This window comes from Mobula birostris, chromosome 16, assembly GCF_030028105.1.
Source record: "Mobula birostris isolate sMobBir1 chromosome 16, sMobBir1.hap1, whole genome shotgun sequence".
Classification (NCBI taxonomy): domain Eukaryota; kingdom Metazoa; phylum Chordata; class Chondrichthyes; order Myliobatiformes; family Myliobatidae; genus Mobula; species Mobula birostris.
This window is the reverse complement of record NC_092385.1, coordinates 10492069-10518045: the sequence shown is the minus strand read 5'-3', so window position 1 is coordinate 10518045 and position 25977 is coordinate 10492069. Positions and strand designations below refer to the sequence as shown.

Below are 25977 nucleotides of genomic sequence, written 5' to 3'. Positions count from 1 at the left end.
ACTGAAGAAAAGGCTGATGGTTAAAGACGGCTGAATTGGCACTTCTGTCGAAAATGCTCATCGTCTGTCACTTGTCTCGCACAAACATAACTTCCCAATTATTAGCTCGCAACAAACTTCACTGCACACAAATTCAAAAAATTTTCCTCAATTCAAACTCTAGACCCCAGACCAAGGGTTAAGCAATGTCAATTATACAATTTAGGTGGTAAATTGGGCTTAACTCACTTCAAATTTCTGCTAAGCAGCTCTGATAAGTGAGTTCCCCAGTGGGAATGAATGGTCAGAAAGTGATCCCACAGTCAGCAAATTAAACATGAGGCCAACCAGACTCAAAAAACTTTCCCCAAGCAGTAAGGCTGATCAACATTTCCACCCGCTAAATCACCCCTCCACACCCCCTACCACCACTACCTCATCTTAGGGCGCTATGGTAGTGCAACACTATTACAACTCAGGGTATGCAAGTTATCTTATGTATTTATATTTAATGTGTTACTTAAATTATTATTAATGTGTTCTTTATCTTACTGTGTTTTTCTATGCTGTATTAGAGCCGGAGTAACATTTATTTCATCTTCCCTTACACTTGTGTACTGGAAATGACATTAAGCAATCGTGACCCATAAACACCGAGACATTGACAACATCTCCAGGCCTCCTTTCCCCATTTTTTTCATACACAGTTCTAATTTCAACCCCAATTCTCCTTTCATGGTTAAATCATTAGCTGGAGAACATATGTGAGAAGATCCATCAGCTACGGGTACATTGGCAAGGGTCATTAATAAGGCATTCTGAGGCCATGGTACAAAGGCAGACAGCTCCATTGCGATGTACGGCAGTTGAAACCAAAGCCTGCTTAGAAACGCAACAGCTTGCTCCTAACAGAAAGATGATGTCAGGCAGGATGGGGAACAGGATCTTTGACTTGTACCAACCCATTTCCTTTAGCGATAAAAGCAGAAAGCTGTTCAGTCTTTTAAGTCTGCTCCAACAATCAATATGATCTTGTCATCAAACACTCTAACAAATTTCTGCGGATGCACTGTTGAAAGTGTCCTGACTGGTTGCAATGCAGTCTGGTACAGTGATTCGAACGTGCTGGAACATAAGGAGCTGCAGAGAGCAGTCGATTCTTCCAGATACATCGCAGGCACATTCTTTAGCACCGTCGGTAGTATCTACAGGACGTTCTGCTTTAAGAAGGCAACATCCATTAAAGATCCCCACCAACACAAAATGCTGGAGGAACTCAGTAGGTCAGGCAGCATCTAAGGAAAGTCTAGGCTCAGACATGCGCGTTGTTCTGGATTTCCAGTATCTGCAGAATATTTTATGTTAAAGATCCCTACCATCTAGGCCATGCTATCAACTCACAGTTATCATTGGCATGAGGTAGAGAAATCTGAAGTTCCTTCGCCTTTCAGTTCTTGAAACAACAGATAAAATCTTAACCACTAAAGTTTTAGTAATTCAATGACCACCTTGCAGTAAAATGGACTTTGTTTTTATCTGCTATAATTGTGCTCTTTCTTGTAACCATTGTGTATAATTTATGTTGATATTTTTTCTTGTGAGGGCTGCTTATATGATGCCATGTTCCTGTGATGATATCCAAGATACCTTCTAGGAGCAGTGCCTCTCAAAGGTGGCATCCATCATTAAGGATCTCCACCACCCAGGACATGCCCTTTTCTCATTGTTACCATTAGGAAGGAGGTACAGAAGTGTGAAGGCACACACTCAATGATTCAGGAACAGCTTCTTCCCCTCTGTCATCCAATTTCTGAATGGACATTGGACCCATGAACACCACCTCACTACTTTTCCATTTTTGTTTTTCATGACAAATGCTGGTGATATTAAACTTGATTCTGATTCTGCTGATGTAAGCTTTTCATTGCATCTGTCATACAGTTGCAAAAAAGTTGGTGAACCCTCTGCAATTATCTAGTTTTCTGCATTAGTTACTCATAAAATATGGTCTGATCTTCACTTAAGTCAAAATAATAGACAAACACAATTTGCCTAAACTAACAATGCAAAACAATTGAACTTTTAATGTCTATATTGAACACATTGTTTAATCATTCACAATCCAGGCTGGAAAAAGCACGTGAATCCTTGTATTTAATAACTGATAGAACCTCCTTTAGCAGCAATAACCTCCACCAAACATTTCCTGTAGCTGCTGATCAGACTTGCACAACAGCAAGGAGGAATTTTAGACCATTCCTCCATATAAAACTGTTTCAGTTCATCAATATTTCTGGGATACCTTGCATGAACAGCCCTCTTCAGGTCATGCCACAACACCTCAATTGAGTTAAGGTCTGGACTCTGACTTGGCCATTCCAAAACATGGATATTCTTTTTAAACCATTCAGTTGTTGATTTACACTTTGTGTTTCAGATCATTGTCTTGTGCATCATCCAACTTCAGGTGAGAAACCGATACTCTGACATTCACCTGTAAAATGTCTTGATAAAAATTTTTAATTCATCGTTCCCTCAATGATTACAAACTGTCCAGGCCCTGAGGCAGCAAAGCAGCCCCAAACTATGATGCCCTTCCACCACGCTTCACAGTTGGGATGACATTTTGGTCTTGGTGTGCAGTATTCTTCTTCCTCCAAACATAGTGGTGTGCATTTCTGCCAGAAAGTTCAACTTTTGTCACATCTATCCACAGAGTATTGTTCCCAGAAGCATTGTTGAAGCATTGCAAATTTGAGATGTGCAGCATTTTTTTTTGGAGAGCAGTGGTTTCCTCCATGGTGTCCTTCCATGAACACCATTCTTGTTCGGTGTCTTTCTTATAGTGGACACATGAACAGAGAACAAGTTCTAGAGGTTTCTGCAGGTCTTTTGCTGTTACCCTCAGTTTCTTTTTCACCTCCTCAGCATTGCACATTGTGCTCTTGGTGTGATCTTTGCAGGACATCCAATCCTAGTGAGAGTAGGAACAGTCCTGAATTTCCTCCATTTGGAGACAATTTCTCTTGCTGAAGCAGCAGAGGTGTGATTTTTGAGGAGGATGCAAAGAATATCATGGACGAAACGAATATCTAACGAGGATGCCATGAACAGAGCAAAGACAAAAAGAGAAATAACGTAAGAGATCATGAAAAGGCAACGTAACTTCATTGGACATGGGATTAGGAAAGAGGAATTAGTATGCACGGTAATTATGGGAAAGATTGAAGGGAAGACAGCAAGAGGAAGGCGAAGACAAATGATGATGGAGACAGCAGCCAGAGAACTGGAAATGAATACCAATGAATCGACCCACTTGCCCCGAAACAGGAGTGTGTGGGCCATGGTAGTCAAAGCTCAAACTGAGCATGGCACCTCATGATGGTGATTCTCTTACTGCAGACTGAAGAACACTCAGGTCTTTAGAAATGCCTTTGTAGTTTTTTCCAGCTTCATGCATCTCTCCAATACTTCTTCTAAGGTCCTCTGAAAGTTGTTTTAATCGAGGCATGGCGCACATAAGCAGATCTTTCTTTAGCAGGGCACCTCTACAACCCACACCTCCAATCTCATCCCATTGACTGGAACACCTGGCTCCAAATAGCTTTTGTAGAAGATATCACCCCAGAGGTTCACTTATTTTTTTTTAAACTTAGACTGAGGTTGTTTAAATGGTGTACACAGTTTTGAAGAGAAGTACAACTGTTTGGTGTAGTATTAGTTTAGGCAGATTGTGTTTGTCTATAATTGTGACCTAGATGACGATCAGACCACATTTTATGAGTAATTAATGCAGAAAGGAAGGTCATTGCAAAGGGTTCACAAACTTTTTCTTGCAACTGTACATGTCCTTGTGCATATGACAATAATCTCGACATTGACCATTGGCAATTCACTTTCAAGCTTCTTCACACACCCACCCTTATGATTGATTGTTTGTCCATCGTATATGACGACAACAGTCAGATTTGAGCAGCTCTTCAGATGACGTGAACTGCATGAAGAAACCTGTCCAGGAGAATGTTTTTAAAGTGGAAAACCCATTGACTGGAACAGTTCCACTCTATTGGCCTTGAAAGACTAGGTCCAGTAGTACGTGTTTTCATCACAACTGGGGTCTTCCTTGGTTGCAGTGGATGACCATGACTTCTTCTGTGCCCTGTCATGCCTTTTGATCTCCATAAGTGTGCCAGAACCACCTTCCTGGCCAGTGTACCTCACTCATCCATGCCACAGGAGCTGACTTCACATGCTAGGACAGACATGTCCCTATCTCAGCGAGATATGAGCCCTGTGGGCTAGCCTCACCTAGTTTAGCCTGAATGTTGAAATGCTGCACCGGAATGTGATCTCTATCATGACCAAACAGCCAACTGGAGCCACAGATGAGAGCTAAGTTATGGGGTATCCAGGGAGGGGTAGTACCTCTGATGAAGAGGCTGCTGGTGTCCATTTCTGGGTAGCTCACTCACCTTTGAACTCCACTGGCAAACAATCTTATACACTGGGTATAAAACTCTAACAATCTTGGCTGTAACACACTCAATGACTGAAGATACACAGATTTAGATGATTTAAATGATTTGAAGATTTGAGAAAATAAATCCCTCCTCATCTCAGCCCTACGTGGCTGACCACATCCAAAGGATGATGCCCTCTTGATCTACACTGAACACTTTGAGGAAGAGCTTGTGAGTATCTACACCTGCTAATCCCTCACTGAAATCCTTTTTGAAGATCTTTTCTCTGATCTGGGAACTTACATTGAGGAAAAATAGAAAAACAAAATAGATACAATAAACGCAAACACGAGGAAAACTGCAGAAGCTGGAAATTCAAGCAACACACATAAAAATTGCTGGTGAACACAGCAGGCCAGGCAGCATCTATAGGAAGAGGTACAGTCGACATTTCGGGCCGAGACCCTTCATCAGGACTAACTGAAAGAAGAGATAGTAAGAGATTTAAAAGTTGGAGGGGGAGATCCGAAATGATATGAGAAGACAGGAGGGGAAGGGATGGAGCTCAGAGCTGGAAAGTTGATTGGCAAAAGGGATACGAGGCTGGAGAAGGGAGAGGATCATGGGACGGGAGGCCTAGGGAGAAAGAAAAGGGGGAAGGAAGTCCAGAGGATGGGCAAAGAGTTATAGTGAGAGGGACAGAGGGAGAAAAAAAGAGAAAGAAAAAAAATAATTAGATAAAAATAAGGGATGGGGTATGAAGGGGAGGTGGGGCATTAACAGAAGTTGGAGAAGTCAATGTTCATGCCATCAGGTTGGAGGCTAACCAGACGGAAAATAAGGTGTTGCTCCTCCAACCTGAGTGTGGCTTCATCTTGACAGTAGAGGAGGCCTGAATAGACATATCAGAATGGGAATGGGACGTGAAATTAAAATGCGTGGCCATTGGGAGATCCTGCTTTCTCTGGCGGACAGAGCGTAGGTGTTCAGCGAAACAGTCTCCCAGCCTGCATCAGGTCTCACCAATATATAGAAGGCCGCATCGGGAGCACCGGACACAGTATATCACCCCAGCCAACTCACAGGAGAAGTGTCGCCTCATCTGGAGCCCTGAATGGTGGTGAGGGAGGAAGTGTAAGGGCATGTGTAGCACTTGTTCTGCTTACACGGATAAGTGCTGGGAGGGAGATCGGTGGGAAGGGATGGGGGGGAAAACGAATGGACAAGGGAGTCACGTAGGAAGAGATCCCTGCGAAAAGCAGAAAGTGGGGAGGTGGGGAGGGAAAGACGTGCTTAGTGGTGGGATTCTTTTGGAGGCGGCGGAAGTTACGGGGAATTATATGTTGGACCTGGAGGCTGGTGGGGTGGTAGGTGAGGACAAGGGGAACCCTATTCCTAGTGGGGTGGCGGGAGGATGGGGTGAGAGCAGACGTGCGTGAGATGGGAGAAATGCATTTGAGAGCAGAGTTGATGGTAGAGGAAGGGAAACCCCTTTCTTTAAAAAAGGAGGACATCTCCTTCATCCTGGAATGAAAAGCCTCTTCCTAAAAGCAGATGCAGTGGAGACGCAGGAATCGCGAGAAGGGGATGGCATTTTTGCAAGAGACAGGGTGAGAAGAAGAATAGTCCAGATAGCTGTGAGAGTCAGTAGGCTTATAGTAAACATCAGTAGATAAGCTATCTCCAGAGATAGACAGAAAGATCAAGAAAGGAGAGGGAGGTGTCGGAAATGGGACCAGGTAAACTTGAGGGCGGGGTGAAAGTTGGAGGCAAAGTTAGTAAAGTCAACGAACTCAGCATGCGTGCAGGAAGCAGCACCAATGCAGTCGTCGATGTAGTGAAGGAAAAGTGGGGGACAGATACCAGTATAGGCTTGGAACATGGATTGTTCCACAAAGCCAACAAAAAGGCAGGCATAGCTAGGACCCATACGGGTGCCCATGGTTACACCTTTAGTTTGAAGGAAGTGGGAGGAGCCAAAGGAGAAATTATTAAGAGTAAGGACTAATTCCGCTAGACGGAGGTGGTAGAGGGGAACTGATTAGGTCTGAAATCCAAAAAGAAGCAGAGAGCTTTGAGACCTTCCTGATGGGGGATGGAAGTATATAGGGGCTGGACATCCATGGTTGAAAATAAAGCAGTGGGGGTCAGGGAACTTAAAATCATTGAAAAAAATCAGAGCGTGAGATGCGTCACGAACATAGGTGGGAAGGGATTGAAAAAGGGGGATGAAGCAGTGTTGAGGTATGCAGAAATGAGTTCAGTGGGGCAGGAGCAAGCTGAGACAATGGGTGTACCTGGACAGGCAGGTTTGTGGATCTTGGGTAGGAGGTAGAAACGGGAAGTGCGGGGTGTGGGAACTATAAGGTTGGTAGCAATGGATGGGAGATCCCCTGAACTGATAAAGTTGGTGATGATCTGGCGTACTGACCTCTACCTTGCCAAGGCACAGTGACAATTCGCGGATACCTCCTCTTAATTAGCCCTCGATCATGACCCCACTAAGGAGCACAATGCCATTGTCTCCCACCTCTTTCTAGATCTTTCTGTCTCTGTCTCTGGAGACAGCTTATCTACTGATGAATACTATAAGCCTACAGACTCTCACAGCTGCCTAGACTATTCCTCTTCCCACAGTGTCTCTTGCAAAAATGCCATCCCCTTCTCACAATTCCTCCGTCTCTGCTGCACCTGCTTTCAGGATGAGGTTTTTCATTCCAGGACGAAGGAGATGTTCTCCTTTTTTAAAGAAAGGGGCTTCCCTTCCTCCACCATCAACTCTGCTCTCAAATGCATCTCTCCCATCTCACGCACATCTGCTCTCACCCCATCTTCCCGCCACCCCACTAGGAAAAGGGTTCCCCTTGTCCTCACCTACCACCCCACCCGCCTCCAGGTCCAACATATAATTCTCCATAACTTCTGCCACATCCAACAGGATCCCACCACTAAGCACATCCTTTCCTCCCCCGTCTCTCTGCTTTCCGCAGGGATCGCTCCCTACACAACTCCCTTGTCCATTCGTCCACCCCATCCCTTCCCACCGATCTCCCTCCTGGCACTTATCCTTGTAAGCGGAACAAGTGCTACACATGCCCTTACACTTCCTCCCTCACCACCATTCAGGGCCCCAGACAGTCCTTCCAGGTGAGGCGACACTTCACCTGTGAGTCAGCTGGGATGATATACTGCGTCCGGTGCTCCGAATGCGGCCTTTTATATATTGGCGAGACCCGACGCAGACTGGGAGACCGTTTCGCTGAACGCCTGCGCTTTGTCCGCCAGAGAAAGCAGGATCTCCCAGTGGCCACACATTTTAATTCCACATCCCATTCCCATTCTGATATGTCTATCCACGGCCTCCTCTACTGTCAAGATGAAACCACACTCAGGTTGGAGGAACAACACCTTATATTCCGTCTGGGTAGCCTCCAACCTGATTTCATGAACATTGACTTCTCTAGCTTCTGTTAATGCCCCACCTCCTCTTCGTACCCCATCCCTTATTTATTTATTTATCTTTCTTTTCCCTTCCCCCCCTCCTCTTTTTTCTCCCTCTGTCCCTCACTATAACTCCTTGCCCATCCTCTGGGCTTTACCCTCTCCCCGTTTTGCCAATCAACTTTCCAGCTCTTAGCTCCATCCCTCCCCCTCCTGTCTTCTCCTAACATTTTGGATCTCCCCCTCCCCCTCTCAAATCTTTTACTATCTCTTCTTTCGGTTAGTCCTGACGAAGGGTCTCGGCCTGAAACGTCAACTGTACCTCTTCCTATAGATGCTGCCTGACCTGCTGCATTCACAGCGTTTTTTATGTGTATTGCTAGATACAATATGCAATTAGTGGTCACTTTATTAGGTACATGAGTAGAACCTGGTGAGGTCTTCTGCTGCTGTAGCCCATCCATTTCAAAGTTTGATATTTTATGCTACATTGGAATGTAGTTTCTCATTCTCAAATTTCAAAGTGAACTCTATCATATTGTGATCACTGTTCCCTAAGGGTTCCTTAAGCTTAAGCTCTCTTATCATCTCTGGATCATTGCACAACACCCAATCCAGCACAGCTGATCCCCTAGTGGGCTCAACAAGCTGTTCTAAAAAGCCATCCCTTAGACATTCTACAATAGTCCTAATAGTTCAAAAATTCTAATAGTTCTACACACCACTATTGTAATGCATGGTTAGCTTTGCTGTCGCTTTCCTGTCGCTTGAACCAGTCTGGCCATTCTTCTCTGACCTCTCATTAACAAGGCATTTTCACCCAAAGGAGCACCACTTACTGGATTTATACTTTTGTTTTCGCACCATCCTCTGTAAACTCTAGAGGATGTTGTGCATGAAAATCCTAGATTAGCAGCTCCTGAGGTACTCAAACCACGGTCTGACCCCAACAATCATTCCACAGTCAAAGTCACTTAGATCACATTTCTTCTCCATTCTGATGTTTAGTCTGAACAACTGAACCTCTTTGACCATATCTGTGTGCTTTTATACATTGAGTGGCTGCAACATGATTGGCTGATTAGATATTTGCATTAAAAGCAGGTGTACAGGCATACCTAATAAAGAGGCCACAGAGTATGTAGCAGGTATCAATGAGGGGCCATCGCAGATAATGCTGATGCTTCAGTGTCGCAGCTACAACAGTTCAATCCTCAAAGTGGAAGAAGCCTGGGTTCAATTCTGACCACCAGTTCACAGAGTTTGCATGCTTTCCCGGTGACCATGCATAGAACATAGACATTACAGCACAATACAGGCCTTCAGCCCACAATGTTGTGCCAATCTTTTAACTTGCCCTAAGATCAATCTAACTCTTCCCTCCTACATAGCCCTTTATTTTTCTAACACAGAAATGGCTATCTAAGATGTTCTTAAATGCTCCTAACGTATCTGCCTCTACCACTATACCTGGCACACACCCGTCACTCTCAATGTAAAAATCTTACCTCTGACATCTCCCTATACTCTCCTCAATTCACCTAAAAATCATGGTACATTGCATTAGCCATTTCGCTCTGGGAAAATCTCTCTCAATATCCACTTGATCTATGGCTCTTATCACATTGCACATCTCTATCCTCCTTTATTCCAAAGAGAAAAATCCTTGCTTGCTCAACCTATCCTTATAAGACATGCTCTCTAGTCCAGGTAGCAACCTGGTAAATCTCCTCTGCACTGTCTCTCGAGTTTCCTCTTGGTTCTCTGGTTATCTCCCATATCCGAGGACTGCTGGTTGGTGGGTTAATCAGCTACCCCCAGTGTGGAGATGAGTGATGGAATTTCAGGATAACTGATGAGCATGTGAGAAAGATTACAGGGAATCTCATAGGGGAATGGGAATGATAGAATTGCTTTGAAAACCAGCATAGGCTTGATAGGACAAATAGCCTCTTTCAGCTGTAAGAAGATAAATTTTCTTATAAAAATAGGTAGGGGGAAGTGGGAGGGTAAAAGCTAGAAGGTGAGGGTGGATCCAGGTGAGGGGGTTGATGAACAATTATGAGGCCAGAAGCTGGGCAGTGACAAAGGGCTGAAGATGATGGAATCTGATAGGAGAGGATGGTGGGGCATAGAATGAAGGGAAGGTGGTAGGGGAGGAGAACCAGTGGGAGGAGAGACTGAGTGACGGGCAGATGGAGAAGAAGAGAAATGTTTCTGCTGCAGGAGGTGGCATTGGATTTATGCCACTACATGAAAAAGGTCTGTAAAACTAAATTATCGTTAATTAAACAAAGAAAAAAAATGCTAGAAATTCAAAGAAAATCAGACAGTAAATATGAAGAAAGAAAACCATTAATGTTTGGACTAAATTATGTTGGTGTTCTAATGAGGTTAGTGAATGGTCATTGAACTAAAAATTAACTCTGTTTATCTCTCACCAGATGCTGCCTGTCCTGGTGAGTAGTTTGAGAATCAAGGAACACACATAAAAGTTGCTGGTGAATGCAGCAGGCCAGGCAGCATCTCTAGGAAGAGGTGCAGTCGATGTTTCAGGCCGAGACCCTTCGTCAGGACGTAGTTTGAGAATGTTAGGTTTTATGTCAAGTTTCCAGCAGCTGCAGTATTTTATATTCATCATACTTTTCAAAATACGCTGAAATATTCTGAAATACTCTGAGACATTCAAAATACTTCAAATCATTGTGTAGCTAAAAGAAAGGGGTTTGCATTTAGAGTAAGAGTTACACAGCGTAAAACTCATCTCTGCTGGCAAAGTTTCCGAACTCAGCTAGTCCAATTCGCCTGCGTTTGGCCCTTATTCCTCTAACTTCTCTGTATAATTAGCCAAATGCCTTTTAAATGTTGCAATTGTATCCATCTCTACCAGGCTTATATAATTTCATGCCTTGAGACAACCAGAAGTCATTTTGGATGAATGAAATACATTTTTGTTTTTCCCTGTGGCTACATAGGATTTCTTTTCCTCTGGTTGATCTAATTAGAGCCGTAGAGCTCTACAGCACAGAGAACATTGCATCAACATCAACACATCATTGGGGTTGAGGTTGAGAGATTTAAGAGCTTCAAGTTTCTATAACTGAGCATCACCAATAGCCTGTCCTAATCCAGCCATGTTGAAGTCACAGTCAAGGAAGTTTACTAAAGTGCTTACTTTCTCCGGAGGCTAAAGAAATTTGGCATACACCCGTCCACCTTTACCAATTTTTTAATCGCTACACTATAGAAAGCATTTTATCTGGATGCATAATGGTCTGGTACGGCAACTGCTCTGCACGTGACCACAAGAAACTGCAAAGAGTTTGTGTACACAACTCAGCACATCGGGGCCTTCTCTTTCTGAACTCTGTCTACACTTCTCACTGCCTCAGCAAAAACAGCCACCATTAATCAAAGACCCCACTCACACCGGACATTCTCACTTCTCTATTGTCCTATTAGACAGAAGATACAAAAGCATAAAAACACATACTGTACAGCTCAAGGACAGCCTCTCTCCCGCTGTCATCAGACTTTTGAACAGACCTCTTGTACGATAAAATGGACTCTAGGCCTCACAATCTACCTCATTGTGATCTTGCAGTTTATCATTTACCCACACTACACTTTCTCTGTAGCTTTAATACTTTATTCTGCATTGTTATTGTTTTACCTTACTCTAACTCAATACATTGTGCAATTATGATCTGTATCAACTGCACGCAAAACAAATTTTTCACTGTATCTTGGCAGATCTTCAAAGTAAACTTTTTGTCAAAGTACGTATGGGTCACCATATACAACCCTGATATTCATTTTCTTGTGGGTATAATCAATAAATCCGATAACCATAATGGAATTAATGAAAGACTGCATCAACAGGCAGAGAATCAGTGTGCAAAAGACAAATGGTGCAAATCCAAAAAGAAAGAAAAATAAATAAATAAATGAACAATATATATTGAGAATGTAAGAGTTCTTGAAATTGAGTCCACAGGTTGTGGGAACAGTTAGTGATGGGGTGAGTAAAGTTTAGTGAAATTATCCCCACTGGTTCAAGAGCCCAATGGTTGAGGGGTAATAACTCTTCCTACAATAACAAACCAATACCTTTCCACCTAATTCTTCCATATTACCAAGTTCCATCTGCCTGCATTTGATCCATACTTCAGTAAACCTTTCCTGTCAAGTACCCATCTAAGTATCTTTTAAAATCTTGTAATTGTGCCTGCCTCTACTATTTCTTCTGGAAGCTTGTTCCACACACACTCCACTCTGTGGTCTCCTTTAAATATTTCCCCTCTCATTTTGAACTTGTGCCCTCCAGGAAAATGATTGTGGCCATTCAGCTTACCTTTGCTGGGAAAAGACACACCTCAAAGATGCGATTCAGCAGGTTAATTGCCCCCCGTAAGTCAGTAGGTTCATTGTGATAGTATGTGAGATTGCAGAGCTGCGTATCAGACTGTGGTTAGCAGTACAGGGGCACCTCTGGGGACTATTCTGTCCCGCTTCCTGTTCACTGTCTGCACCTCAGGCTTCAGATACAACTCACAATCCTGCCACCTGCAGAAGTTTTCAGATGATTCGGCAGTTGTGGGCTGTATCAGCCGGTGTCAAGAGGCTGAGTACAGAAGAGCAGTGGACAACTTTGTTGAGTGGTGTGGGCTGAACCACCTGCACCTCAACATCACTAAGACAAAGGGGGTTGGTGGGGGACTTCAGGAAGGTGAAAGCACTCTGCATTCCCATCTCCATCAAGGAAATGGATGTGGAAGTGGCCCAGGGATACAAATACCTAGGAACTCACCTGGACAATGAACTGGACTGGACTAAAAATACAGGGGCTCTGTACAAGAAGGGACAGAGCTGACTGTGCTCCCATCATTCAAGGTCTGCAGTTCTTTGCAGACTCAGTGGTGGCCAACATTCAGTTCAATGCTGTGGTCTGCTGGGGCAGCAGGGTAAGAGCAGCTGACGCCAAGAAGATCGATAAGCTCGTCAGGAAGGCTGGTTCTGTTCTGGGGGTGGAACTGGATTCCCTGGTGATTGTGTCCGAGAGGAGGATGCTGCAGAAGCTACGGAGCATTATGGACAATCCCTCTCACCCCCTCTATGACATACTGGACGAACAGAGGAGCAGCTTTAGTAACAAATCGATTCCACCGAGGTGCACCACTGAACCCCACAGGTAATCCTTTCTCCCCGTGGGCTACAAGACTCTACAACTCCTCCTCAAGTTTACAAGTATATGGTTTCGTTGCACATCTGTATTTTGCACTATCACTTTTTAATGCATATTTTGTGTTCTTTTTTGTACCTCAGTGCTTACACTTTGTATTTTAAAGCACTGTATTTTTTTTTGACTGAGCAACCTTGCAACAGTAATTTCCTTCAGGATAAATAAGGTTTTATCTTATCTCATCTTAAACTGCCCCTAGCATTTGAGCGGTAGAATCTAGGGAAATTATAGGGATAATGGGAGCGGGGGTGAAGAACAAAATATGGGATTGGTGTAATTGCCACTTGCTGGTCTGTCACAAACATGAGAAAACCTGCAGATGCTGAAAATCCAAGCAACACACTCAAAGTGGTGGAGGAACTCAGCAGACCAGGCAGTATCTATAGAAAAGAGTGAACAGTTGATGTTTCGGGCCAAGACCCTTCATCAGGACTGGAGAAGAAAGATGAGAAGTCAGAGTAAGAAGGTGCTGGGAGGGGAGGAAGAAATACAAGGTAGTAGGTGATAGGGTGAGGAGTGAAGTGAAGAGCTGGGAAGTCCATTGGTGAAAAAGAGGTCTGTGCAGACTCAGTGATTGATAGGTTTTTACATTGCTGTGTAACACTATGACTCCAAGACTAATTTTCAATGACTAGATCGTCCTGTCTTTCATAGGCACAGTTCTCCCGACTATCAACAGCATCTAATGGAGGCACTGCCAGAAGAAGGTGCTATGTACCATTAAGGATCCTCACCACCTGATCATGTGCTTTTCTCACTGCTACCATCAGGTAAGAAGTACAGAAGCCTGAAGTCCATAAGTTTCAGGATGAGCTAAGTTTCTATAGCCATCAAGTTCTTAAACCAACCAATCTTCACAGAACAAAACACTATGGACCATGTCTTGTACTTGTTTCTCAGAAAATGCTGGAGGAACTCAGCAGGGCAAGCAGCATCTATGGAGAAGAATAAACTTTGACTATTCCTCTCCATAGATACGGCCTGACCTGCTGAGCTCCTCCAGCATTTTGTTCCTGCATTTTCAGCATCTGTAGAATCTCTCGTGTTCATGGACTTCTCTGTGCTTCATTTTCACTAACATCTTGTTTGACACAATCTCTCTTTCTCACCCTTGTTTTACTTATGTATAATTTATAGTCTGTGTGAAGTCTGGATCCACCTGCCTGTAATGCTGATGCAAGCAAATTTTTCCATTGTATCTGCGTGTTGGATTAGGATCCAAATTGTCTTTTTTCCTTGTAGTTTTCTTTTTGTTCTTTTTCCTTGTTTATATGCTTCTGGAATCACCTATTTGTCCATAAATGTGCAGCGGAATTTCCATAATTTGTAGTGTAGTGTAGCTGGTTCTGTATCTTTAAGTAGTTTCTTTACTTGTGACCCTGTGTTATGGCAGCATATGTAAATTGCAGACTCTCCTATGTTATAAGCTGCCCTTATCAAAATAACTCCCTTTTCGATCCAGTCTGAGCGAGCTTTCAATAGAAAGATTGACCACGACGTGAGGTTCTTTGTTCTCTTGTTTCTCCTTACTCATAATAGAGTGAGTTGGTTACATGTAGAGTTAGTTACCTGCTGCTGTGCTTTACTGCTCTTTCTGAAGAATTAAAGATTAGCTTTGTTTGTCACATGTACATGTAAGAGTGGGGGAGTGGAGATACATTTCTCTTAAAGGAGGTGTAAGGAGCTCCTTCCCTCCACCAGCCTACAGGTCACTCTTGGGAAAGGTGTAGTAGCTGCTCAGGTCTCCCTTCCCCCCCCACCCCCTCCCCGCGGAGCAGGGTCATGTAAAGTCACGGGAGCAGGCGGTGGATGGTCGTATGAGCAGCTGGTGCATATCACAAGTCCTGGTTGTGTGACCACTGACACCAGGCAGACAATCTCTGAAGAGTATTGATAATAGCTGGGGTCACCCGTCTTGTAAAGACGCTGCCCAGAAGAAGGAAAGCCACTTCTGAAGAAAAATTTACCAAGCACAATCATGGCCATGGAAAGACCAGGATAATCCACATGGCACATAATCGAACACTGAAACAGAGTGAAATGCATAGTTTGTATCAAGGATATGCTAGAGAGCCCACTAGTGTCACCATGCTTCGGGTACCAACACAGCATGCCCACTGCTCGCTAACCCTAACCCATACATCTTTAGACTGTGAGAGGAAACAGGAACACCCAGATGAAACCCATGCAGCCATGGTGAGAACGTACAAACACTTTACAGATAGCAGTGAGAATTGAACACTGATCGCCGGCCGACACAATATGCTTCCTAAAGAGTCCTGACGAAGGGTCTCGGCCTGAAACGTCGACTGTACCTCTTCCTAGAGATGTTGCCTGGCCTGCTGCGTTCACCAGCAACTTTGATGTGGGTTGCATGCTTCCTAAAGGACATCTTTAGGAAGTGGTGTCTCTGAAAGGCAGCATCCATTATTAAAGACCTCCAGCACCCAGGGCATGCACTTTTCTCACTGTTACCATCAGGTAGGAGATACAGAAGCCTGAAGGCACACACTCAGCAATTCAGGAACAGCTTCTTCCCCTCTGTCATCCGATTCCTAAATGGACTTTGAAGCTTTGGACACTACCTCACATTTTTAATATACACTATTTCTGTTTTTGCATATTTTTAATAATCTATTCAATATATGTAATTGATTTACTTATTTATCATTATGTTTTTTTTTCTCTCTCTCTGCTACATTATGTATTGCATTGAACTGCTGCTGCTAAGTTAACAAATTTCACGTCACATGCCGGTGATAATAAACCTGATTCTGATTCTGATGCATGCCACTGCACTGCAATGCTATGAACACAAGATTTGTGCCTCATCCTTGACTTCTAAAGTACCTTCTGGCAAATATAATCTCCAGATCCGATGTGGACTCATACGTGCACAGGACAGCAAACTCCATATGACATGATGATCATTGCAATGTACTCACTGGAGTTTAGAAGAATGGGGGGGTGGGGGTTGGATTTCATTGAAACCTACCAAATACTCAAAGGTCCAGGTAGAGTGGATGAGCAGACGTTGTTTCCAATACTGAGGGAGTCTAGGACAAGAAGGGACACCTCACAATAGAAAGGCATCCCTTTAGAACAGGGATGAGAAGGAATCTCTTTAGCCAGAGGATTGTGTATCTGTGGAACTCGTTGGTACAGACAGCTGTGGAGGCCAAGTCATTGGCTATATTTAATGCAGAGGTTGATAGATTCTTGGTTAGTAAGGGTCTCAAAGGTTATGGAGAGAAGGCAGGAGAATGAGGTTGAGAGGAAAAATCAATCAGCCATGATCGAATGCTGGAGCAGCCTCGATGAGCTGAATTCTGCTCTTACATTTTATAGCCTTATTAAATGTTGGCCAGCACACTTGCTCATGCAAGTGGGATCTTACTCTGTGAGGCAGATGCCCCTTCCACAAAAATCACAACTCCTGTGCCTCCCCCAGTAATGCCCTGGGAGTGGCCAAGGTTTTTGTGCTGAACTCTCTAGAGTGGGACTCGAAGTTGAGACTTCCCCAACTCAGGGGTGAGAGGGTTAGCCACTGAGCCAGGGCCCACACTACACTACTGTACTCACTTGTCACCAGATTTTAATTTAGCAGTGTGGTACTATAACAGCTGAAAAATGAGCTGCTCTTTAACGGTTTGCGTTCTATAAATATACGAGGCACAATTTATAAATCAGAAGAGAAAACGGCAATAGTTCATTTGAGGCTTAAAAGTACAACCGTGACCCAGTAACTGAGGGGTGAAAAATACTCTCAGGGTTTTATGTTCTTGGAGACTGTAGCGTTCAATGTGCCATTTTAATTGGGAGTTTGCTGTACAAAAACTGGTGGGATTGTCTAGTAAAGAGACAGCCAGTTTGGAAATTGTGGTGGAACCCATAGCTTCATTCCCCCATGTTCACCCCAAAATGGGATTTAAGCTTTAGGGATAAAAGCTTCAAGGAAACTTGGAGCAAAGGAGGATGAGAGATTGATCGATAGAGGTGTACAAGATGGTAAGAAGCATAGTCTGAACAGACAGCCAGAGGCTTTTTCCCAGAGCTGAAATGGCTAATATGTGGGGGCACAATTTTAAGTTGATTGGAAGAATGTATGGGGGGGATGGGGAGGATATCAGAGGTAAGTTTTGTTACACAGAGTGGTGGGTGCGTGGAACCCCGCTGCCAGAGGTACTGGTAGAGGCAGATACATTAGGGATATTTAAGAGATTCTAGATAGGCACATGAATGTAGAAAAATGAAGAGCTACATAGGAAGGAATTGGGCAGACGCTGGTGTAGTGGCATCTGCAACAGACTTCGAGGCGAGTGGTCCCGGCCTAAATCCGGCCGGCTCCTTGTGCACTTTCTATCCTTGCTGGTTTGAGCGTCGAGCTAGCAACTTGGCCTCGTTAAAGAAAAACAGACAAATGCTAAAGCAGCAGCAATGTTGCTGCTTGATGCCCCACAAGGCGTGCAAAGGAATGGCATATAGGAGGGAAGGATTAGATTGATCTTAGAGTAGGTTAAAATGTCAGATCAACATCATGGGCTGAAGGGCCTGTACTGTGCTGTAATGTTCTATGTTCTATGTTCTAATCTACACCCCTTCAGCAGTTTGCACAGTTGAGCTAAAACAAAATACGGCTGGAGAACTTTGGCCCCCTCCAATGCAAAACTGAAAATCCACATGAGAATAACACTGTTGAAAATTATTGCTCCATGTCCCAGAAGTGCTGAGTGACTCAGGAAACGGTGCAAGAAGACAGCGGCAAAGATAGCAATTACCACATTGCATAACAGATCCCGGAGGCACAGATGTGAGGATCTTCACTGGTTATCTATAGCATGTGTAGTTGTTGTCTCAAGCCAATAAAATTCAAAATTAAATCCTGAGGCTCAAATTGGGTTGATAGTCCCATGCACTCTGTGTTGCAAACCCTTCCCAACAGTGCCCTCTAGTGGTAGTGCCAGCAAGCACATTGTAAAATGCATTTTGGTCGAGGGACTCTGGACGTGATGTTTACAAATTCCATCAGAATCAAAATCAGGTGTATTATCATTCACACATAATAAGTCATAAAATTTGATGTGTTGTGGCAGCAGTACAATGCAATACAAATATACTATAAATGGCGATAAGAAATACATGCATATATAAAAAATTACATAAATAGTGCAAAAAGGGAAGAAAAATAGTGAATGTTCATGGGTCCTGGACCTTTCAGAAATCTAATGGTGGAGGGGAGTAAGCTCTTCCTAAAACATTGAGTATGGGTCTTCAGGGTCACGTACCTCCTCTCTGATGGTAGTAGCAAGAAAAGAGCTTGTTCTGGGTGATGGGGGTCCTGAAGATGGATGTCACCTTTTTGAGGTATCCCCTTTTGAAGATGTCCTCGATGGTGGGGAGGGTCGTGTCCAGGATGGACCTGGCTGAGCTTACAAGCCTCTGCAGCGTTTCCCGATCCTGTGCACTGGCCCCTCCATACCAAATTGTGATGTAGTCATTTAGAATATTCTTTACGGTACATCAGTACAAATTTGCAAGAGTCTTTGGTGACATCCGAAATCTCCTCAAACTCCTAATGAAATATAACTACTGATGTGCCTTCTTCGAAATTGCATCAATAGGTTGGACTCGGGATAGATTATCAGAGATGTTGACACCGAGGTTCACTACCATGGGCATACATACCCAGCAAGTAAATGGCATGAAAAGTATTTGTTCACAGCAACAGCACAGTATATTCCAGACGCAGGCAGGAGATACATAAATTTGGCCTTAACTTTGATGACAAAGAATGGGGAGAGGTTGTTGTTGAACCTTGAGGTCCGGTTCTTCTGGCTCCTGTACCTCCTGCCTGACGGAAAAGGCCATGGCCCTAATGGTGGACGCCAGCTTCCTGGGACATCACCCTCTGTAGATGGAGGGGAGAGATGTACTCGTGAAGGAACTGGCTGACTTCATTACTTTTTGTAGCTAATAATCCAGGAAAAAAATCTACCACACCAAAATCCAGAAAAGTGCTGGGAGCACCTTTCCCAGCCCCACAAAGGCTCTGGCTTTGTCAAATGAACAGGAAATTGGACTTTAAACAAAGATTAATAGTGGACAAAATGCTGGAGGAATTCAGCAGTTCAGGCATCATCTGTGGAGGGGAATAAATAGTCAATGCTTCAGTCTGAGATCCCTCTTCAGGACAGGAAACTAAGGGGGGAAAGTGACCAAAATTAAAAGATTGGGGGTGGGGGGAAGAGAGGTTGAGGTGGGGGGACTAGGCCTAAGGATTGGGAGCATTCAAATCTCAGGAGTGGAGAACTAAGAAGCTAATAAATCCAAGATAGAACATGAATGGATGAAGGTAAGAATTATTAAAAACAGACTTTAGAAACTTTTATGGAGGCATGAAAAGGAAAAGGCACGTGAGAATAAATGTGGCCCCTCACAGAGAGTGGCAGGATAATTTATAATGGGGAACAAGAAAATGGTAGAGGAAGTAAACAATTACTTCGTGGACGAAGGCGGCAAAACGGGCCAGATACATTCGATAATCCAGGGTCCGGTGACAATTGGAAACAGAAGGGACTGCGCATTAGCCAACAGTCGTACTAGAGAGGTTGGTGAGTTATAGAATCATAGAGTCATACAACTTGGCAAAAGGCCCCTCAGCCCAACTGGCCCTTGCCAACCAAAAATGCTGATTCAAGCTGCAGTAGTTCCATTTGCCCATGTTTGGTCCATATCTCTCTAAACCAACCTCCTTTGTGGCATGGACCCCTACCATTAATCGAGGGTTTCCAGAACCTCAAGTTGTGACCCCCCCCACTCTAAACCTTTTCATTCCACGCACCCATTAAAGTGTCTTTTAAAGATGGTTGTTGTACCTGTTTCAACGAATTATTAATGGCTCCTACTACGTACGCACCACCCTCAGTGTGAAGATGTTGCCCCACAGGTTCCTTTTAACTTTCTCTCACCTTAAACCTTACCCTCCAGTTTTTTATTCCCTCTCCCTGGAAAAAAGACCGTCAGGAGACACAAGAACCTGAAGACGCCCGGACAGGCACACAAAATGCTGGAGGAACTCAGTGAGTTAGGCAGCATCTATGGAGGGAAACGAGCAGTCGATGTTTTGGCCCATAACCTTTCATCTTCACCGCATGCATTTCTTTAACTGCTGGTAATTTCTTCCTTCTCTCTTTTTACCCTTCCCCATTCTGACTCCCCTCTAACCTCTCCTCTTCCTCACCTGCCTATCACTCCGCCCCCCGCCCTCCGGTTCCCCTCCGCCTTCCCATTCTGCCATGCTCCTCTCTCCTCTCTAGTCAGATGCGTTCTCCTTCAGCCCTTCACCTCCCAGCTCCTCACATCATTCCCTTTCTCCGTCAAAGGCCCTCCATTGGTCAGGGTCGACCACGGATGTGACAGTACATGAGCCAGGACAGTATGAGATGGAGAGCAAGCTGTTGCCCATGCAGCAAGTACCCCCTCTCCATGCATCTGATGAACCCAAAGGAAAGGGAGAGACTGATATAGTTTGGCACCGACAGCATCACAGGAGTTGCCAATCAGTGTTGGATTCAACATAAAACTGTCTTCGAGACTCAGCTCCAGATTTTTCCTTGGGGTTTACTCCCGAAGTATTCCCCATGAGTGTGTATCGCCACAAGGCAGCACAGGTTTGAGATCAAAGCGTTCCTTCTCCTAGATGAGCTGCCAACCAAGACTGATGAGCCCCAACTGCCCAGAGTGATTGGTTTTAAATCGCCAGTAACCCGCCTTTCCCTCTTCTCCTGTCTGTAAAAACAGTTCCACCAGGCTTTGTGCTAAGCCACATGTGAAGGCCAGGAACTAAACTTGGTTGTCAGAGGCTATTTGAGATGCATGCTAGCATCTAATAGGTCGTGGGAACTCGTCCCTAACTACCATGCCCCCCCCCCAGCTATAACCTTCCTCTCCCTATCTACCTGTCTTCCCCCTCTCACCTGGGCTCACCTATCACCTGTCCCTTCCCCTACCTTCTTATTCTGGCTTCTGCCCCCTTTCCTGATCTGATGTTGTTCTCAGATTTCTCTTAAATATTTTACCTTTCACCCTAAACTTATGACCTCTAGTTCCAGTATCATCCAAGCTAAGAGGAAAAAACCTGCACACATTCGTCCTATCTATACCCCTCACAATTTTGTACACCTCTATAAGAATCTCCTGCACTCAGGCCGGCTGGTGATGCAATGACGTTTGGCGACGGACCCGGGAGCGGAGGTTCCCGGGTTCGAAACCAGTCGGGTCCGCTCCCAAGTACGCTTTCCAACCGTGCCGGGTTGAGTGTCGAGATCACAACTCGACCTCGTGAAATAAAGGGGAAAAAATACTGCGAAAATGTCCATGTGGGGAGTGGCGTGCTGCACAGTGTCTCTCTCTCGTTCAGCGCCTTGTAAAATGCCATGAAAAAGACATCATCGCAGACACACGCACACACGCAGACGCACAGACTCACACGCACGCAAGCACACGCAACAAAAAAGAATCTCCTGCACTCGAGGGAATAAGGTCCTAACCTATTCAACCTTTCCCTATTCCAGCAATGGTGCTCTCTGGTATCTCCAGATAGACAGACAAAAGGGAGGACAACCATATCATTGTTTCCATTAGGTAGCGCAGTGTTAGTACTGCTGCATCACAGCTCCAGCAGCCCAAGTTCAATCCTGACCTCCAGTGCTGTCTCTGTGGAGTCTTCCTGTGACCGCATGGATTTCCCCCCCACATCCCAAGTTGATGTTTAAGAGACCAGTGTCAGTTGTCCTTAGTGTGTTGGTTGGTGTTTAAGTTGATACTGTGGTTAAGAAGACGTGCAGTGTCCAAGCCAACATTAGTCGGGGTATTGAGTTCAAGAGCCATGAGGTAACGTTGCAACTCTGAAAAACCCTGGTTAGACCACATTTGGAGTATTGTCTTCAGTTCTGGTTGCCTCATTATAGGAAGGATAAGGAAGCTTTAGAGGGGGTGCAGAGAAAACGTACCAGGATGCTGCCTGGATTAGAGAGCATGTTTTATGAGGAGAGGGTGAGTGAGCTAGGATTTTCCTCTTTTGAGCAAAAGAGGATGAGAGGTGACTTGATAGTTGTGTGCCAGATGATAACAAGCCTAGATAGAATGGACAGCCCGCACTTTTTTCTCAGAGTAACAATGACTAATATGAGAGGGCATAATTTTACGGTGTTTGGAAGAAAGAATTTGGTGGGGGGGGGTATGTCAGAGGTAGTTATTATTGTGGTGTTTTGTTTTTACATGGACAGTGCTGAATGTCTAGAACATGCTTACAGGGATGGTGGTTGAGACAAACACATCAGGGACATTTAAGAGACTCCTAGATAGGCATATAGATGAAAGAGAAATGGAGGGCTATGTGGGAGAGAATGGTTAGATTGATTGTTGAGTTGGTTAAAAGATCACAGAACATTATGGGCCAAAGGACTTGTACTGTGCTGCAATGTTCTATACTCTATGCAGAAGTGGGTGGTAGAATCTGGGGACAGTTAATGGGAATATGGAAAGATTAAAATGAAGTTCCTGTAGGATTGGTGTAGATGGGAGCTTGGTGGTCAGCCTGAACTGACTATGTTCTGAATTCCTTTACAACATTACAGTAAGGATGCAGTCTGTCAATCCTATCCATGATGTAGAAGCTGGAGAAAGGTACAATAGTTGAACACTGCAAGGCCTCACTAAGACCATTCTGCCCTGACAATTGAGTGGTGGGATGGAGATACGTATCTACCAAAGGAGGTACGAGGTGCTCCTTCCCTCCACTAGCCTGCAAGACGCCCTTGGGCAAGGTGTAGCACTTGCTTAGCCCCCCCCCCCCCCATCAGAGTCACATGAAACCATGGGAGTAGGTGGTGCACATCACAAGTCCTGATTATGCAACCACTGACAACAGGCAGACAATCTCTGAAGAGTATTGATAATGGCCGGGGTCACTTGTCTTCTAAAGACACTTTTGCTCAGAAGGAGGCAATGGCAAATCACTTCTGTAAAAAAAAATTTGGCAAGAACAATCATGGCCACAGAAAGATTATGATCGTATACGTCATACAACACTGCAAATAACAAAAGAGCCCTTACTGTAGTATGAGGGCAATAGCTGAGCCTGTGTATAGTAAGCAAGTGAATCTATATGTGGGAATTAGTCTCACAATAAGCGGGGAAAAACATACCATTTCAAGGAAATAATATGTATCTTTTTTATTTAAAGATACAGCATGGTAACAAGACCTTCCCACACAAACAAGCCGCACTGCCCAATTACACCCATGTGACCAATCAAGATTTTATGCATTTTTAAATCAGTACTCTAGAAATGTTTTAATTCTGTCTCCTGCAGGTACAGTTCTACAATGTGCAAATGTAGTTTCATAAATATAGAGGCCTAGCAACAAGGGATTTTGCTTGTAGATGAACAGACAGAGGGGTGCTGTATTTCATATTCAGAGATAATAAGTAAGGCTGTTTTTTTTACTCACCGTTGCTACGGTTTAAGGTGATCAATCATCCTCTTCAAGATTATCCATGAAAAAATATCCTACATCTTTGGGAAGGCCAGGGACAAAACTGCTATGTGTGCCCTTTAAATATATAAATCCCAATTGATTTAAAAAAATAACAAAAAAAATTAAAACGGGGAACAGCACGATTTTAAACCATCATAGGGTGGGTGAAACTAAAAGAGTTGCTTTCAATAAAGGCAGTTTAATAAAGAGTAGCAGGCTCATTAAACGAAATGTCGGGATTATTTTATAGGCAAGGTCTCTGTCTCCAAACACTGTTTAACACAGCTCGGCTCCATGCAGCAGCTCCTTCCCACCATATACGCGATGATTGGCCGGTCGAGACAAACGGCTCCCAACAAGCTCATCCATCATTGGGTAATCTTGCCGTCAATCACCGGATTGGGTCGGTCCGGGACCGCTGCAGAAGTCTGACGGTATTAGCAGCAGGCTGCGTGTGGGGGGCTGTAGCCTGCCGTGTCTGACTAATGGCAACATGTCATCAGCCTTTACTTACATCTAACCGCTAAACTCCATCCCATTCCACCACCCCCCAACACTCACAGAGTACTAACAAAATCCTCCCCCCTCACCTGGTCCTTATCCTTCCCCCTCCCCTTCTTATTCTGACTTCCCCCCTTTTCAATTCCAGTCCTGCTGAAGGGTCTTGGCACGAAATATCGACTGTTTATTCCCCTCCACAGATGCTGCACGGCCTGCTGATATCATCCGGTAATTTGTGTGTGTTGCTCCAGATTTCCAGCATCTGCAGAATGCAGTGTTAACAAAACACATTAAAAAAAAAAGTCATGTTCTTTCTTGCTCTGTTGCTAAAACTGGCACAGGTGCCATCTGCCTCCAGGCTCTCATAGGTTGTTGGCAATCAAACCAGAAAGGTAACAGCAGACTGCTTAACAGGCAGGATGTCACATAGGGAGAGGCACCTGAGATCCCCAAGTGTGAGCATCTAGCAACAGTTGCTGAACAGTTGCCGGAATTTGATCTATCATTATCATCTGGTATGGGGTTGGGGGGACTACTACATGGGATTGAAGTAAGCTTCAGGGAGTGTAAACTCAGTCAGCTCCATCATGGGTACTAGCTTCCATAGACTCCAGGGCATCTTCAAGGAGTGGTTCCTGAAAAGGCGGCATCCATCATTAAGGACCCCCATCACCCAGGACAAGCCCTCTTCTCATTGCTACCATCAGGGAGGAGGTACAGCAGTCTGAAGGCACACACTCTGTGATTCAGGAACAGCTTCTTCCCTTCTGCCATCCGATTTCTGAATGGACATTGAACCCGTGAACACTACCTCACCACTTTTTAATTTTTTTTTGTACTACTTACTTAATTTAACTAATATATATATATTTACAGTAATTCTGTTTTTTTTTTGTTATTATGTATTGCATTGTACTGCTGTTGCAAAGTTAACAGATTCCATGGCATATGCTAGTGATATTAAACCTGATTCTGATGTTTTAGCTGGAGGTGCAGGAGTTACAGGAGCCTTAGGTCCTACACCTGGTTCAGGAACGGTCGTTAGCCTATAGCCATGAGGCTCCTGAAACAGCGTGGATAACTTCACTCACCTCAATGCTAAACTGACTTCATAATCTATAGACTCACTTTCAAGGACTCTCAAGTTCATGTTACATAGAAACATAGAAAACCTACAGCATGATACAGGCCCTTCAGCCACAAAGCTGAGCTGAACATGTCCCTACCTCAGAAGTACCTAGGCTTTACCCATAGCCCTCTGTTTTTCTAAGCTCCATGTAGCCATCCAGGAGTCTCTTAAAAGACCCTATCGTTTCCACCTCCACCACTACCGCCGGCAGCCCATTCCATGCACTCACCATTCTCTGCGTGAAAACGTACCCCTGACACCTCCCCTGCACCTACTTCCAAGCACCTTAAAACTATGCCCTCTCGTGTTAGCCATTTCAGCCCTGGGGAAAAGCCTCTGACTATCCACACGATCAATGCCTCTCATTATCTTGTACACCTCTATCAGGTCACCTCTCATCCTCTGTTGCTTCAAGGAGAAAAGGCCAAGTTCACTGAACCTATTCTCATAAGGCATGCTCCCCAATCCAGGCAACATCCTTGTAAATCTCCTCTGCACCCTTCCGGTGGTTTCCACGTCCTTCCTGTAGTGAGGCTACCAGAACTGAGCACAGTACTCCAAGTGGGGTCTGATCAGGCTCCTATATAGCTGCAACATTACCTCTCAGCTCTTAAACTCGATCCCACAATTGAAGGCCAATGGACCCTATGCCTTCTTAACCACAGAGTCAACCTGTGCAGCAGC

General features: G+C 44.4%; 1 protein-coding gene across 2 annotated transcripts in view; it reads right to left on the bottom strand.

Moving 5' to 3' along the window:
- Positions 1–23968, bottom strand: part of c16h3orf18 (chromosome 16 C3orf18 homolog) — a 97270-nt gene extending 73302 nt beyond the window's left edge. The window contains exon 1 of one of the 2 annotated variants that reach the window (XM_072280094.1): positions 23637–23968. The gene's annotated coding sequence lies outside the window, so the exon portion shown is untranslated. Of the gene's footprint in view, positions 1–12234; positions 12303–23636 lie in introns of those variants that run through there. The other variant, XM_072280095.1, reaches the window with a different exon arrangement.
- Positions 23969–25977: the final 2009 nt, after the last annotated feature.